The sequence below is a fragment of the Cygnus atratus genome, chromosome 8 (genome assembly GCF_013377495.2).
Source record: "Cygnus atratus isolate AKBS03 ecotype Queensland, Australia chromosome 8, CAtr_DNAZoo_HiC_assembly, whole genome shotgun sequence".
Classification (NCBI taxonomy): Eukaryota; Metazoa; Chordata; class Aves; order Anseriformes; family Anatidae; genus Cygnus; species Cygnus atratus.
Genome location: NC_066369.1, coordinates 1,505,481 through 1,522,476, shown reverse-complemented (window position 1 = coordinate 1,522,476; position 16,996 = coordinate 1,505,481). Strand labels below are relative to the sequence as shown.

The window sequence follows — 16,996 nt, the reverse complement described above, 5'->3', positions numbered from 1 at the left end:
AGGTATGTAAATATACACACGTGGATGTATACAAATGCACTTTTTCCTTTATTGATACAGAAAAAAATCATCTTTCATACAAAAAAAATGAACAGTGAAGTTTTATCCCATTCCAGCAGAAGGAAAAAAAATCATATTATTCTTCTGCCTTAAGGCATAAAGTTGTATGTCTAACCAACGTGAGAAAATTCTCTGTTCCTTCCTACGTAGAGCTACACCCTAAGCCACAGCTGAAAGCTCATCCTACCTGCCTGCCAGCTAGGGCAGAGTTTATAGGGTAGGGCAGGATTCTTTGCTCCAGCTCAGCAAGACTGAACCCACACAGTCCATTTTAATGCCGAATATATAAATAGAAAATACACAGTTTAACTATTAAGTAAATCATCATCCAAATTACATCATTACAAGTCAAATGTCATTGCCCTCTTATCTGAAGATGAGAGTGAGCTTTTACCACAAGTAAAGGCAAGTTTGCATGTTATTATCCCAGATTTGTTAATGCACTACCCTACACACCCTATTTGATCTCACACTAACTTGTTGAGAATAGCATAAACAGGCAGCAAAAATAAGCAATACTATGTATGGACCAAACCTTTAATAGTTGTTGGTGTTAACTAAGCAAAAAGAAACTAACTTAATCCTCTTAGTTCTTTTCCTGAACTTAGTTGTGCCATACATTTGTCCTTGGGGAACACCTGTCCCCTCCCTAATCTTTAAGCATATTAGATTTTCCAGATCTGAAATTGTAAATCAGGCTTGACTCATGTGACTGCCTGAGTAAATCAGAAGCAGAACAGTTATGTTGTCCTGGTTGTATTGAAATACCTTTCAATACAAAAAGCCCTACGGTCCTGGGAAGAGAAAGATGAATGAAAATGTTAAAAGCAGGCAAAAGATCAAGACACAAGTTCTAAGGATCCCTTGTAAGCACGTTTTGCAGAGGTTACTTCAGACACCATTTAAATCGCTGTTTCTCAGATGGATGTTCAATGGGCTCATCTGTGCCACTGTACGTTAAAGCAATAGTTCTACTTACTGGTGGACCTTTACTTCTTCAGAAACATCTTTATTTTTTCCTTCTCATTAAGGAAAATTGGAAGCTTCTGTTAGTAACAGAAATAAGGCTTTGGTAGCAGTGTAGCACAACCACTGCCTGTTCTCTCTCCTCTGCTGGGAGGACAGTATCTGGAAAAGATTGAATGCCCGAATAAAGTAGGATTTTATAGAAAGTGGAGCACTGTGACTTCTGCCTTGGATAAAGAAGGGAAACAAGTTAATAAATGAAATCTCAGAAGAACAAGAAAGGTTAAAACAAGCAAAAAAGGTCTAGGGAAAGAGGAAACAGAAGTGGGGAGGGTTCCTACAAACATAGTTTAAATTTAACAGTCATTCCCTAGAAATTCTAGAGATGAATAATAGGACCTCCCAATCACAATAGCAAGCCATAGATGCCAAGTTTATTCAGTTGTGGTTACATAAGCAGTACTTCACTGGTTCTATAAAATTTAATTCATCTTTTCAAACTTTTGGATAATAATCTAAACTTGAAGGTTCTTCTCCAAACGTTCTAGATTTGTCATCTTCCTTTTGAATGCAAAGTGCAATCCCACAATGAGCACAGCATTAACATTTTAGGGATACTGTCGCTTGTGCTCTCAGAATTTGCAAGAGAACTAGTAGGAAATAGAAGTTGAACAAGTGTGAGAATAAGGGTTAAAATGCTCTAAAGTTTGCTTTAAATCTACAGAGTTTCCTCCAAGAGCATGAAATATTTTGACCAACACCCAACCTAAACACAGTAGCTCAGGATTTCTTCCCAGATGCTAAGTAATAAAAATTGAGTTCTGAAAAAGAACTCAAAAACTGGATACATGGTAGTGAATTCTTGGGTTTGGGAAGTCAAACTAGCTCTTCAAAGACTTGCTTTGACTGTAGGTTTTGTTTGTTTGCTTTCTCAAGGTAGTAGTAATGCAAATGAGAACTCAGATGTAGCACAAAACTCTTAGTCAACCTCTGCCATAAAAACAGAAAATTCTTCTATGCTTGTGACTATTCACTCCATTCGCTTTCTGGTATAGATATCTTACTTAACTACATTCTTAACTTTTGAAGGTTGCATTCAGCATCATTCCTAGCAGCTCTAATGAATTAGTATGTCCAACCAGTCTTTGGGAACACCTGATCCACCACAGGTAAAGCTGGGCTGACAGCTTGTGGAAGACTCAATAACATTTCGCGAAGGACAGTTTGTTCGAAATTAACGCTGGAGAGCGCAGTGCTATACATGACACCATGCTGTGTGGCTCTGTGTTTCTTCCCAGAGGCTTTCTAGTCAATTAAGGACTGAAATACAAATATTACAAAAATCTAATAGCTTTCTTCTAGGCTGGATTCACCATTCAAAAATCATTCAGTACCTTATCATTATCACTTTTAACCAATTTCCTGCCTATATTATAATCCATTATAAAAATTACCAGCTTTGCAAGCTTGATAAAAAAATTCTGAGCATCACATAATGTGTTCTATTAACATTCACTTGGACAGTGTATGTAACACTGCTTTTGTCTAGAAGATCCATTTATTTTCTGGGGAAAAAAAGTCCAATACACTCTTGCTACTTTGACATCTGGTTATTCACCACTTCACTGTTATTGCACACAACTTGGGTCAAATTCAGGGACCTATGAGACATGAATCCCGTTTTACAGTTACTGTGTTCCCTGCTCTCCCATAGTGCCACTCTGACTTTATACTCATTTGAAATATTTCCCATGGAACTGATCCAACAGCCTTCGGATTCTGGTTTGTTGCAGAATTTGGGGATGAAGATGTTCAGCCCATGCAATTTGATTTTTTTTTCCCTTCTTCAAACACATACCCTATTGCTGTATTCTTCTCTCTGTTAATCATACTAGCCTTGTTTGAGGAGTGTATTTAAACCCATTTTAGGATCGTAGGGAAAGCTCCCCCCCTTCAAAGCACTTTGCTATGGATTATCTGAACCTTGGCGAGAGTACCCAGTATCATAGCCTGAGACAGACATGAAACGTAAACTCTAAGCTATCCTCTGTCCACCGCTGTTAGAGATTGTGGCCACTCACTGCTGAAAAGTCACAGCCAGATCACAGCAGCTAGGAGTCGTGCAGTTATCGAGTGTGCCACGGGATGGCGCCATCAGGTTAGCTTTGTAGATCACTCAGAGGTCACTTACATTAAGTTCATGAAAAAGCAACGCTAAAGGAAACAATACACGCAAATATTATACACTTAATGGAGGGCAATATCTGCATTTGCTGTAATCTTGACAGGTAATTTACATCCTAAAGCTAGGTTAGTTATTTTCTCGGTCTGTATTCATTTCCTCTTCATCCTCAGATCTCATGCACGTATTAGAGGTAGCTCTGTGGACCAACAACAGTGAAAGTGAACATCTGCACGCTAAGGGCTTATTGCTGTTGAAACACAGTAGACTTCTTTGCCATCATAACTTCGATTTTATAGTTTTTGTAAAACAGTGCACAAATAATATGAATAGTGTAACTACTAAGCTAGTAGTCTACAGATCTCTTCATTTTCCTTTAATTTACCAATGGTGTATTTATACAGCATATTCCTTCTGCTGTCATTGTAGCTAAACCAGTCTAAGTCACTGTTGGTCTACTTTGGGTAGTGTTTTAGTACTTCGGGGACTAGCAAAGAGGTATACTTGTAAGACCACCTGAGAAACAGGTATGATATTCCATTTCTGTGGTATGCTGAGCTTTTTATACACAAAAAAAAAAGTGTTCCTAAGAGTTCCTACATAACTGAAATAGTTGATGTAAATATTCAGGGAGTGATCTGTAAAATAAAACTAAAGTGACTGAGATTGTCAAATGCTTTTTGTTGTTGGTCACAGACCTTAACCTTCTGAGGTTAACAAATTGATACCATTAATTTCACTGTACCAGGAGCCCTGCAGTTATTGAAGGCCCCTCTGTTATTTCAGATTCATTTTGAAATTAATTACATGAACTGACAAGACTACCAGCATCTCTGAACACGGCTCAAAGTACAGACTTGTTGATACGAAATATATACAACATATGATAACTATATGCAGTTTTCAGAAAGTAATACCTGTTTCTTTATTAATAGGAATTCAAAGCTCTAATTTATGTAAATTTTCAGTCTAATTTAGATTAACACTTGGGGGTAAGTCAGGATGGCACTGGTGAAACAGATGCCGTTCTTTTTTTCATTCCCCTCTGTACTTGTCTTACAAGTATGCAATTCTTTAATTTTGTTGACAAAAGTCTTAAATTAAGCCATTATTCTACTCGAGGTTTATCAATCAATAAACATGAGTAAAAATACTACTGTTAATGTTCTCACTCTATTACTTACCATCCCAGTTACAGTAGTGCATGTTTTTACTCTTTTCAGAATCATGTTTACCACAATTTTCAAGTCTTAGATGCCTTCTGGTCTCTCTTACTGTATTTTCATTTCTGCTGTGGACATATGAAAAAAGAGCCATTGCTGCTCTATGTTGAAACTTATTTTGGCTATCTAGCCAATGCTTCGCTAGCATGTTGTAGGGGAACTTCTGCTGCCTCACCAGAACTGTCAAAACGTTTTCTAGGAAGCAACTGTTTTCAGTTATATTCTTAAGACTTTACCTGTAACAATAAGGACATTTACCTCTGCTCGGAACAAAGTCAGGCAACACGAGTGGGGTGTTAGCTTATAAAATGCCTCAGAAATGGTGATAGGAATAGGACAAGTACATAACAGTGACAAATTACTTCTGAGTTTGCATACTCAAATATTTTATTTTCCTAGTTTAATTGCTTAGTTGATTGTTTGGAAAAAAGTATAAACTTGCTGGTATGTTACTGATCTGTCTTGTGTTGATCATGGGACTCCTCTTGTTATTCTGTGCAAATTATGTCAGTAGCTACAGAAACATGGAATTGTGATCCAGACTACTAGTTGATAATATTCTGGGACAAGAATTATTTTGTCTTAATCTGCCTGAACAGCTTTGCAAAATTCCATTGCTTTATAGAATAATATTGCATGCCTGATCAGGAATCGTAACTGAAATTTTCTTCTTTCATCACAAGTGAAAGCAAACCAGCAGCATTCCCTTCTCCATACAGGTCTTTCATTGTAAAGGAAGCAATTAAAACTTGCACTCATAACCACAACTTATTCCAATAAACAATTCTTCTTTCATATATCTGTTCTAAGCCTTTAGTGAGGAATTGTGTTTGATGACGCTTCTAGACTCAAGTTTCTGTAGTCACAATTCCATCCAGGAAACTTCTAAATCTTCAGATGCAAATGAACACATGAAACTGGTTATGACCATGGGACTGGGTGCATAACCCACTTTCATCAGAAAGATCGTGGTGCCTTACTCGATAAGTGTTATATTAACTGTCAGGAATTCAGGCAGTGGCCTCCAGGTGAAGACAATTAAGCTATCCTACCAGATCTGGAATGTGTTGGGAGCAATCCACTGACTACGAGGGAGGGAGGGAGGGAGGGAGGAGTCCTGCTTTTCCTTGTTAGGGCGTGCTGCCACCCTAGGGATAAGAGAATTGGTTATTTTCCTCTTGAAGAAAAAAAAAAAAGGTTTTATGTTCCACCTAAAGCAGGTGATCTGAACAGCTTAACCCTTTCCTGCTGTGTATGATATATTCAACAGTAGTCTTTTTTTAAAACAAATATATTTGTAGGAGTACAAAGCAGGAAAATTCTGATTTAACATACCACCTACCTGTAAGTTTCTCTGTCCCTGCTGGAGGCTACAGGGAATCAGTGCTTCCCACTGGGAGGGGGAGGAATCTGCTTTGCATCCCCAGTGCACAGGCAGTCACACAAGTCCAGAGCAGTAGCAGATTCTCCCATATTTGGTAACACTGCTACACACTGAAAATTGAGAACAGAACTTCACAAAAGGAGGAAAAAGTTATCAATGGAATTTTAACTAAAGCCTTATGTATTCTGGCACCATGCTAAGCCACACAGAGCATACAAAATGTGCTAGAACGCATTTGGGGAATGTCCTCAAGAGGTCATTTTGATGTGCAGGGTCATGTGCTGTTATTTCCTTCTCCTTACTGATTTGTTTCACTCGTTGCACAGTGGCACTGATGGAGACCCCGATTCCTGCAACTTGTTCTGGTAGAGTCTGTCCTCACAGATCAGGTTTTGTGGCAGAAACCAGATTCAGAAACTCAGACTGAATTTCAGTACAAAGCCGTGATTCTCAAATGTCAAAACAAAAAACAAACCACCAGCACAAAATAAATAAATAAAATACCACAAGTCTAGTTTTTAAAGCTGTGGAACTCCCTGCTACAGAATTTTGGAGTTGCTAAAAGTTTACATGGTTTCAAGAGAGAGCTGTGCAAGTTAACAGAGGAGGAATTCACTGAAAAATACTAAATATACAGAAATAATGCCTGGCTCAGGAAGTCTCTTAGCTGCAAATGGCTGGGAGCTCAGGGAAGCTGTTATACATTCCTGTCCAGTGCTTATCTTCCTTAGGCATCCATTCATGGGCGTTATGAGAAACAGGATCTTACCCAGCCTGCTCGTTCTTATGTTCTTCTTTCGAAGCATTACCTCTCTCCAGAGTTCTTTCTACATACATTTTACATTCACGTTACATTTTTATTCTTGAGAACTCCTTATTTGAGAGACAAGGTACCAGAGATGATAAAAAGACATACTAGTGAGACTAACCCATACCCCAGTAAGTATCCTGCACTGAGTTCTTTTAGGTTCCACACTTGGATTTTGGCAAGTTATGTGAAGAACCTGCTCTATAACAATGGTGCCTTTCACTATTACTTACTTCCTCCACTGTGATAAGCTACATTTAAAAATGTAGTACACCAGCTTTTTAAGTGTAAGGAAAAAATGTTGACATCAATTGTTAGTCTCCTTTCGAGACACTAACTGTATATATTTATATTCTGAGCGTACTTATATATGTCTGAAGACAAGATAGCTGTTGCTGACACAGCACACAAGACCATAAAGAGGCAGTGCATATTTCTTCCTTTTATTTCCTTTCCAACTTCTCCTCAAGTCTGAAGATTTTTGTTTCTCTGTCTGATTTTGAACACAGTTATCAATTTTCCACGTATCTTCCACCTTTGAAGTCTTTTCATATTATCTTTGAGGATTTTCTCATGGTTTTCTGGCTTCCAGCCCTTGCAGCAGCATTCCCTGACATACCTTTTGATGTTTTTGTAAGTCACTGACATACAGCTTTTACCTGCCAACAGACTTCAAAGCCTGCAATGTTTGGCAGTCAAGCCTGTCTCAGAGCTTTTTTCTGGTTGGAAGAAGTTATTGAAATTAAGTGGCAAATCCTCCATCAGCACTGGAGTCACATTCCTACCCTAGAGAAGATTGCCAGCATTGCTTTCTTGACTATATGCTGCTTCATGGCTAAACCTTGATTTGGTAGCTGGGGAGGATGGTCTCCAAAAGCACTCCACAAAATGGTATCAGGGTGGCAAGGAAGAAACCAGCCTTGGTTTGTGGCCTGCCCTCAGTAAAGACCTCTGGCTCTAGGAGAACGGAATTTTCTTCTCCATAGGCTTGGACCTACTCAGACGTCTCTTCCAGAGCAGCTACCAGCAGTGTTCACCAAAGCAAAAGGTCTCCATCTACAGTCCCAAGGGGAGGTGCTAAGGTACTGGGCTACCATACCAAGGTGAGAGAAAACTAGTACAAACCTCAGCCCTCATCTCTGCCCCGAGAGTTCCCTTGTGGTTCCCAAGATACCTCCTATATTCTTCGTGGAAATAGGTTCCTGGTTTTCAAATAGCTCCTTTTAACCAAGCAGCTTCTCAGTTCCTAAAGAAATACACGTTCATTTTTGGGAGGGGGAACCTCGGCCACTTGGAAGCTAGTTTAGGTTCTTTGCTATCCCTCAGGTTTTATGGTCCCCTCAAGAAGGGACAGACAGAACCTGCCACTGAACCTCCATGTTCAACAGCAGCCCTTGTCATGTAGGCCTGACGTGGCAAAGTCTCCTGACGGAGGCACCCCATCATACATGGGGACCACCACCTTTCTGAGCCATGGCACGAGCTGGGGTACTTGTGGTGACTCTCCTCATGCATTCCTAGCAAGACAATTTGATTCACAATGGAAAGCTGAGGGGGGGCTCTCTGGTCAGAGTGTGTTCTGCTACAGATCAGGTGACATCAGTGGCACTTCTGTTTACTGGATTTGCAAGCTTGTCAATGTAGATTTCTCATTGATGCTGTTAGCAAGCACAATTCCATAAAGCTAATATGCCAATGAGCCAGTAATGACTTGGACATAAACAACTAGAGCTTTGGTTATTTTCAATTATTATTTTTGCAATTTGCAAATTTTGCAATTTTCTTTTTATACTGAGTTATGTATTATTCAGATATCTCATTAGGGATGCAGATTTATAAGATAATATTTGATTAAACCAAGCTCTTTCTTAATAGCTATGCAATAAATGGCAGCCAGTTATGGCTTCTATCAGAATAAAAGTGTTAAAATACAGTGGTTTTCAGTGTAGCTAATTGTACTCTGTATTCTTATGCCATATATATAACCCAAAATACCAGAGCTTTACATATTTCCTTTGTTGACCTTTAACCAATATCATGCTGAATTCTTTTATCTAGGCAAGATGACAGTAGTAGATCAGTCATATTACCTTATCACGTAAGCCTTCTGTGATCAGTGTGGTACTTTAGAATATATACTGCTCTATTAGAGAAGTATTTTCTAATATACATGTATAAAATAATGGTCCTGATTTTGTGCATATTGTTCAGTAAGGAGTTTCTCAAAGAGCAGAAAACCTGTTTTTCATTGCACAGTAGAATGTTAAATAATAGTAAATAACATGTCATTTAAACAAAGGCCACAGCGTGGCTCACACATGTTATTCAAATCCTATATTACAACAGCATCTGCTGTCTTACAGACATTGAGATTCATGGTTACTATTTAAAGCAACAACAGGAAACAAAACAACAATCAAACCACTGCTGATGTTCGGTTAGCAACTTTTGGGCCAAGTCCAGTGAGAGAGTGATGGGCTGTAACACTCAGTGTCCCAGCCTGTGGTCTGCAAAGAATTATGTACTGGTACCTACACTCCCTGTATTGTGCCCAAGAAGAATTAGCAGCCTCATTAAACAACAGCTGAACAACCCGTGCCTTGAGAAAAGAGCCATGAAGGTCAGCAGAAAAACACCTTGAGAAGTTTAGGTGCTGCATGTAGCCTGCAGGGAAGTTCACAGCTAAGGTCCACAAACATTTACAACAATTTCATCAAAAATGGACTGGAGTTCACTATTCTTACTGTACCAGGAATTAGAACACTCAAGGATATTTAAGAGATGTTTATTAACTTGCTTAGATCACCCATACCTACATCTTTTCAACTTACATTTATTTGTAGCAGATCTGTTCACATGGACAAGTCTTGCAGCTGCATGTCATGTGTTTTCTTACCCTCTATTCATAATTGTATTACTTAAGTGAAGATCCAATACTTTGGATTAAAGGAAGGAAATACTGATAGGTGGAAAAGCTCAGTACCTGGCCCCAGGATATAGAATGTTGATAATGTAAAACAGAAATGTTAGAGTAGCTAATCCTCTCCCCAAAGCTTTGTCTGAAGTTCATATTCATGATTGAGACATTCATAATTATTATTAACAGAAGCAAACAGACTTTTTAGATGAGCAATAGCATTGACAACTTATGTAAAGTGCTCAGCAGGACTAAGAGCAGAGCTCTCTCCCGAGTCTCACCTCTGTTAGTAATCTGGACCCTACTTACGTACACAATTGGTCTTAGCAAATTCAAATTTAACATCCCGAGGCAAGAGAGACGGGCAATAGCATTGTACTTTCAAAAACCTATGAACACATTGTGATCACTTTAACAACTTCATTAAACACTATCATAGCCTCTAGCATGTGTACTCATCAGTGTTGAATGAAGTAGGATAACATTCAAAGACCTAAATTAATGCAGGTGACTAAGACTACTGCATCACAAAGCAGACTTACTTGATTTGGTAAGAAGACATTAGAAAGAACTTGCCTGAGACATTCAAGCTATAAATTCCAGAATGAAAAATACTGAATGAGCTCCTTATATGAAAAAATACTTCCTTTAGTAAAACGCAACCAGCATATGGAATTCAGTAAAATCTTCAGATCAGCCATACATTATAGCTGGATTATTTTTTGTAGCATCATTAATATTACGGTTAGATGTTGCCTCTAGTTATAAAACTAAATTATCAGATAGATCTACTCTAGCATAGAGATTCACTATTTATGAGCTATGGTAAGGATAAAATATACCTTGCTCTGTAATGATGAGAATAGCCTATATTCTCCAGCCCTTTTCTGAAGTATCAGATGCTGGGCTTTAGTCATGCACAGCAGAACACAGTTCATCACTTTCCCCACTGCCTCCACCCCCATATCCGAGCTGGCCCCCAGCCACAGTTTCAGGCTGTGATACAATGGCACACACAGTCACCGTACTTCAAGTTTGCCACAAATAGGTCGATTGTCCCTACTAGCCAATATCCACCAGCTTTATTCTTCCATACTGCTCGTTACATACAGCTCGTTCAGCTGTATTCTTACAAGCATACTTATACTAACATACATTGTTACGAGATTACTAAATGCAGTAGTATAAGACATTTTTTTTGCCTGCATAACTGCAAGCAGCTAGGAATAGTTTTGGTTTAACTACTCTTTTTCTTTCCTACTTCTCCTAAGGTAGATGGAATTAAAAAAAAAAAAAAAGCAACACACATCCCTATATCTGAAACGTATGTTGGCACGAACAGTGAATATGAGAGTTTCTTCCTGCACAAACCCTACAATGGCTGAGGCACCAACAGTGCTGGTCCTTAGTGAATCTCTCTTATGCTTGTCTATGCTCCGGCATAAAAATATGATCCCTCGCAGCAAAACAGCATATGCTTACCAAAAAAGACTACAAGACTATCCCAGGAAACTCTAATCCACAATGAGAAAAAAAGTATTTCAGCGTCACCTAAAACCGGTTGAGAAACTGCAACTCTCTACACCATCACAAGTTGTTACGCTTACATTCATCAGCACAGACGCAAGACATGTTTTCTTTCTTGACAAAATGATTCTCGTTGACTACAAGACCTTGAACCATACAGGGTTATTTTAAACTGGATCATTTTATCAGGCCTGGTAGGACAATTACACCAGAATATCAGAGGTGGGAGAAGGAAGGAGAAGGCAAAAATATAGCTCTGGAAGTACTAACCTCTTAATCACATCATGCATTTGATTGTTATTTAAGGACCTTACCTGGTTTCCTAATGTGAAATATACCATTCTGTCTTGCAGAGAAGTACTTTTAATTTACCTCTGAAAGTTTGCTTTAAGCCTTGTTACACAGCATTTTTCTTACATCTCCTTTTTCTCTAGCAATGTTTATGAAACGGTAGAGGATTTGGGGTTTTGTTTGCCACATTTGAAATCACTTACTGTTGTGTAAGGAGTTATGCAAATAGAGGAAAAAAAAAAACCATATTTCTAGCCATATATACTTTTCTGTTGTTTTCATCTGATTTATCAAACACTTAAGCTACTGAAAACTTTCAGGAGTGTACAAAGGAATTCTTGCTTTGCTGTTGAGAGCGGTGATGGTCGGTGGTTTCAGGGTGATTCTAGCATGCTCCAGAGCAGTGAAAAACAGCCCAGGGGTGCCAGGAGGCCCCACAACACGCTGCCAGGCACCTGCTAGCATCCTGGGCAGCATCAGAAGCCACCTAACGCACTCTCTGTATCTCTTAATCTACTTCAAACTCTGAATTCAAAACACAAGGCCAGCAGAAGCTCCCCCACGAGACAAACCCCAACACCAGCAGCTTGCGGTACTGCCTCTTGTTTGCTGTACTGCCTCTTTCTCAGCCAGCAGGCAATAACCCTGTAACCCAGAGCATATCAAAACAACAGCCTGACTAAGAGCATTTAGCAAGATACTACCTACAAGCAGTTCCCAGCCAAACCCCTGTTCTCTCCTACTCCTTAATTGTTGGGCTTTGTTTCCCTTAAATCCAGCTGGTACTGGTACAGCAGGTGGGGCTAAGGGAGGAGGGTGGTTAGCTTCAGGCCTCCTGGCTCTGTGAGCAGTAGGTCGCTGTGCCATAATTGGGGTTGGTTAATAGTGTGTTTGGCAAGCCAGGAAGGTTCTGGAAGTAGTTTCCTTCATGCAGTCTTTCCTCTCATTCCTCACCACCCACTGTCCTTGACAATTGCTAGTTAAGGTGGAAGTTTTTAAGACATGGCTTGTTAAAAGTTAGGAAATGGGGTGCTGCCCATGCCAGCAGCGATCTTTTTCCCCTGGAGGATTAGCAAATTGAGCTGTCCTGTGTCCAGCTGCAACTCCTCCATCACACTTCCAGCCTTGCATCTTTTTTGAGGAATAGCTTACGACAGTATGCAGATCATCCTGAGCAGGGCAGGATGTCGTACAAAAAGAGGAAAGACCAGGGAAAGAGTTTGAAATTAGGCCAACTGATATAAGCGAAAAGAAAAGCCCGCCAGTTTGGGGGCATTGGGTTTGAGATAGAGGCAGTGAAAGGTCAAAACTATATAAAGCTGAGAAGAACTGCTCTACATTGAACCATATATATATCAACCAGGTTATCTGAGAGAGAAAAGTCAGTAATTGTGAAAAAGGAGAGCTTAGTGGAGAAGAGGACTATTCGCAGGGGATGAGGTGATTGAGTGATTATCTCCTGTGAAAAAGACTGAGGCCTTATTCATCACGTTAAGAAGTATGGAGGGATTATCTTGGAGGTGAATTATAATCAGCCCTTAAACCAAATATGTGTTTTTTAATACCTGCTGGAGCTGTGACTTTCACTTCCTGTACTCGTCTTTTGAAGTGTTTTGTGGTCTGCCTTGAAGATCAGGACTGCGCAGGGAGGGACGGCACGATCCCTCAGTGCGAGGCCTGTGTCTGCAGGTGATGGGGGTTTCTGTTCCTCATCAGTTGGCTCTGCGAGTTCATTCCAGTGCACAGTGGCTGCCTAAGTTTCACCCACATAGTTTGCCTGAGGGCATTTGGTGCACTGCTTGAAATATGCTTCATTCGAGGAAGTGCATGTGGATCTGGGTATCTCAGGGGGTTCTCAGGTAGGCGGTGTTTATTACAGTCAAACTGGAGATCTCGTGAGAGGAAAAAACACTTTTCCAAGCCAGCAGTAGGTGTAATGGCGGAGGAACAATTTTCTGAGTTTTCTCGTTGTTGGGTAGGATGATTTTGTACAAAGAATTTTCAGTTTTGTGTTCTAGCTGTTCTTCTTTGACTGTTTGTTAAATCTTATAACATGGCTATGGATAAGATCTTATTTTACCAAAAATGTCACATTATTTCCTTTAACAGTAGCTGAGTCCTGAACTGTTTTCTGATACACAAATGATATTGGTCTTTTGCAGGAGCTTGTATGTAAGAAATGATTCTTGGAAAGAAATGGTTTATGGAAATGCTTCTTCAGAGCAGAATTCTCTCTTTGCTGGAATGTAAACAGAATGTGGAATCTTCTTCCAACATAGCTCCGTAAGTCATTTGTTTAATCTTATTTGCAGTGTTGCTTAGTGTGTGGTAGAAGGGGGGTTACAATACTAACAAATACCCAGCTCTGTATTGAACTCTTATTGCTCATATTAACTTATATACTAATTACGTCTTCCAGCTAATCTAGAATATTTGGTTCTTCAGCAGATAAATTGAAGAACAGAGCCAGTATTTTGAAACGAATTTATTAACAAATACCACTTTCACAGTTTTAGTTACATTAATGGTGCTACATGGAAACATATCTTCTTTCTAGCTTCTTTCTAGCTTTCATCAGGGAGGCTTTTCCTTGATTTCAAACGGACATTTTTTTTTTTGTGAACAAAGTACTATTCAATGCAGAGAAGGGAGAAACGGGCACTTGGAGTTTACTCCATAGATCGTTTTCTCATAAAAGAGATGTGCTGTGGCTATTATTTCACCATGTACACATGCGCTATATGGGGAAAAATCTGTTTAAAAAAATGTACAGGTGGCTCTTAATGAGTTAGAGTTCAGTGCCTGCTCAGAGGAAATTTCAGCATTTTTGATGAAACTAAATTCAGTTTTGGTTTCTCTTCTTGGAGAATACATTGTTGAGGTACTATGCTATCTTTATTGCCCTGCTGTTCACTATTTGCCTAATAACTGACTGTTCATTGTTCTTGTTCATTCCAAGTAAACTATGACATTGGATGATGTGCAGAAAAAAGAGGTGACTTTAAATAACTTTCACATGTTCAACTTCTGTTGCTTTCTTGAAGCCTGCATTAGTGATGCTGTAGGTTATATTTGGCTAGAAAGGACCTTAGCCCTGTAGAGTAACAAGAGATGACAAAAGCATAGCAGCTGTCAGACTTCAATCCTCCTTTCAGTTTACCTGTTGCAGCAAAAATTGCAAGCTAGGATGTAGACCTGGCCTTTTATGCAAGCCGTATTTTCTTGAAGGTGTATCTGTTACTTCTGTGTATCTTTCATGTCGTATTTTCTAAGGCAATTTAGGAGACAATCAACACTGTACAGTTTGTGATATGATTGGGGCTGTTTTGTGCTAGTTTTGATTCAGGGGGAATGCAGAGAATTATGTATTCAATTTGGCAGCCAAACTGAAATCAGGGAGGAAAAAAAGCTCTGAACAACTGAAATGGAAAAGTACTTTGGTGAAGAAAACCCCAAACTTCACTTAACATTCACGTAACATGGCAGATGTGGGGTCAAATCATTTTTTCTCCCACAGTGTAGAACTCTTTCGTGTTTTAAATCATGAGCCGGCAATAAAATACTTCAGAAGCATAAATGCATTTAATCTTAGGATTTGTAACTTCCATCACTTTCAGTTTCACTTCTGATTTTTTTCTGCAAATAAATGGTTCACCAAATAAATTGATGAATTCTAATATAGACGCATGTTAGTCTATGGGAGGACCAAAGTAAGAGAAAAGACTAATGCACAGAGTGGCGAGGCATGAAGAAATGTACGTCTGCTTCAGAAACAGCAAAAGGACTAGAGCGGGATACGTACTCAGGCCAGCAGAGCTTATTCTTCCTTGCATTTTCTAAAATGTGCCTGGAAATGGTGTAATTATAGTAAAATAAAATGCTTTATCTTTTCAAGAAGTGTAACAAAGACAAGGAGTCTGCTGTAGCTGCTATATGCTTTTCTGAAAGGTTTGGGAAACCGAATGGTATCCATTGCTTTGTAGCCTATCAATTGATAAGTATAGGTGGAATTTCTTATTTATCTTTTTATTGCTATCGTACACTTATCTAACAGTTTCAATGACTTTTCCCAAAATAAACCTTTAATACTTTTCCTGATTATGTGATTGCTGATTGTACTGTTTAACGCACATTCCGCATGATTGTTCCTTGCTTTCACATTAAATTAGTTTACAATTGTTTGTCCTGGCCTGATTTTGACATCTGCTGGATCAATTACCTGAATCATCAAAATCTTTTTGAAGCTTAGGGCATTGTTTTCTGTGTTTGTTTTTCTCCACACTTGGAAGACTTGAAGAATTTATGACCACTTACTTAATTTCTAAATTTACACCACATTTTATTTAGTGGTGGGGAGTTTTTTTTTAAGGTAAAGAAGTTACTGAACGATACTTGAAATTAGCACGAGAGATAAGTGATGTCACAAGTTGCTTTAGTTTGGTTGCTTAGTTTTGGGCTTCAGAAATTCTGGTAGAATTGGGAACAGAGTTCTTCAACTGGAAGCAATTGTTTGCATACATGGAGGGGAAGAATGGTCCGAGGAGAGTGGTGCCCTGACACAGCCCTGAATGAAGCGTGCTGGAGTAGCTGGGGAAGGAGACTGGAGGAGCGAGGACAGGGAACGTACAGATGGGAGACCTGGAACTGCTGGGGATGGCAGACTGGGCCTAGACTTACATCAAGGCCCTCAGCATCTCTGATCTAGAGTATGTCCCATTCCAGAGCTTCACATCTAGGACTGCTGGATTCACGTGGCCCTCGATGAGCAAGGCGCAAGGCGTGGGCTGCAGCCCCTGCTCTAGCAGACAGAGCTCCCGCTGCCCCCGGCCACCCTGAGCTGCCGCAGGAGGTCTGTGCGGAGGTCCAAAGGCCCCGCCGGTGCGGAACGATTTTGGTTTCTGTATGGTGCTGCGTGGCCGGTGCTCCAACGGCTTCCCTCGTCCTCTGACCACGCCGTCACGCACGGGTGTGTGCGCGCACAGCCCCTGCCCGCGCCGCGCCCCGCGCCCCGGCGCCTGAGCGCCGCGCGCTTTCCCGCGCCCCGCCAGCACCGCGCGTCGACCGCGGGGGCGTGGCCTGGCGAGACAGGAGGCGTGGCTGCCTCAGGCTCCGCCCCCGCGGGGCTCAGCCGGCCAACGGCGTTGGGCGGGCGTGAGGGGGCGTGGCCCGCGGCGGCCGCACCGGGGCGGGGCGGGGGCTTCGCTCCGTGGGCAGCGGGGCGGCCTCGCGCAGGGCCCGCGGCGGCCCGGCTGCTGCCTGCGTCGGCCGCCGCTCTCCGGTAAGGGCCGCGGGGGGGGCTGGGCGGAGGGAAGGAGAGAGGGCGGCGTGGCCGCCGCGAGGCGAGGAGCGGCGGGCGGCTCGGCCCCTCACGGGACCCTGGCGCTGGGCTCCAGGCGGCCGCGGCTGCCGCCCCGGCGGGACGGGACGGGACGGGACGGGGAGCCGCGGGTTGTGGCGGGGCTGGCGGTGCGGCTTCGCCCTCCGCTGCCCCGCGCGTGCTTCACTTCCCTTCCCATCCCAGCCGGGAAGCTGCTCTGGGAGAGCACGTTTCTGGACCGGCTGCCTTTTTTGTTTTCCCTTCCCCGTGGGGACCGGCGGCGCCTGGCCCCGGACCGGCTGCACGCGTCGGTAGCGAGGC

The 16,996-nt window shown here is 41.3% G+C and overlaps 1 protein-coding gene across 8 annotated transcripts in view; it reads left to right on the top strand.

Moving 5' to 3' along the window:
* The window catches only part of ARHGAP29 (Rho GTPase activating protein 29), a 78,519-nt gene that overhangs the window by 5,535 nt on the left and 55,988 nt on the right, over positions 1 to 16,996 (top strand). For 6 of the 8 annotated variants that reach the window (XM_050712146.1, XM_035537178.2, XM_035537181.2 and 3 more), the window contains exon 1: positions 16,540 to 16,636. The gene's annotated coding sequence lies outside the window, so the exon portion shown is untranslated. Of the gene's footprint in view, positions 1 to 13,520; positions 13,642 to 16,526; positions 16,637 to 16,996 lie in introns of those variants that run through there. The other 2 variants (XM_035537179.2, XM_050712144.1) reach the window with 2 other exon arrangements.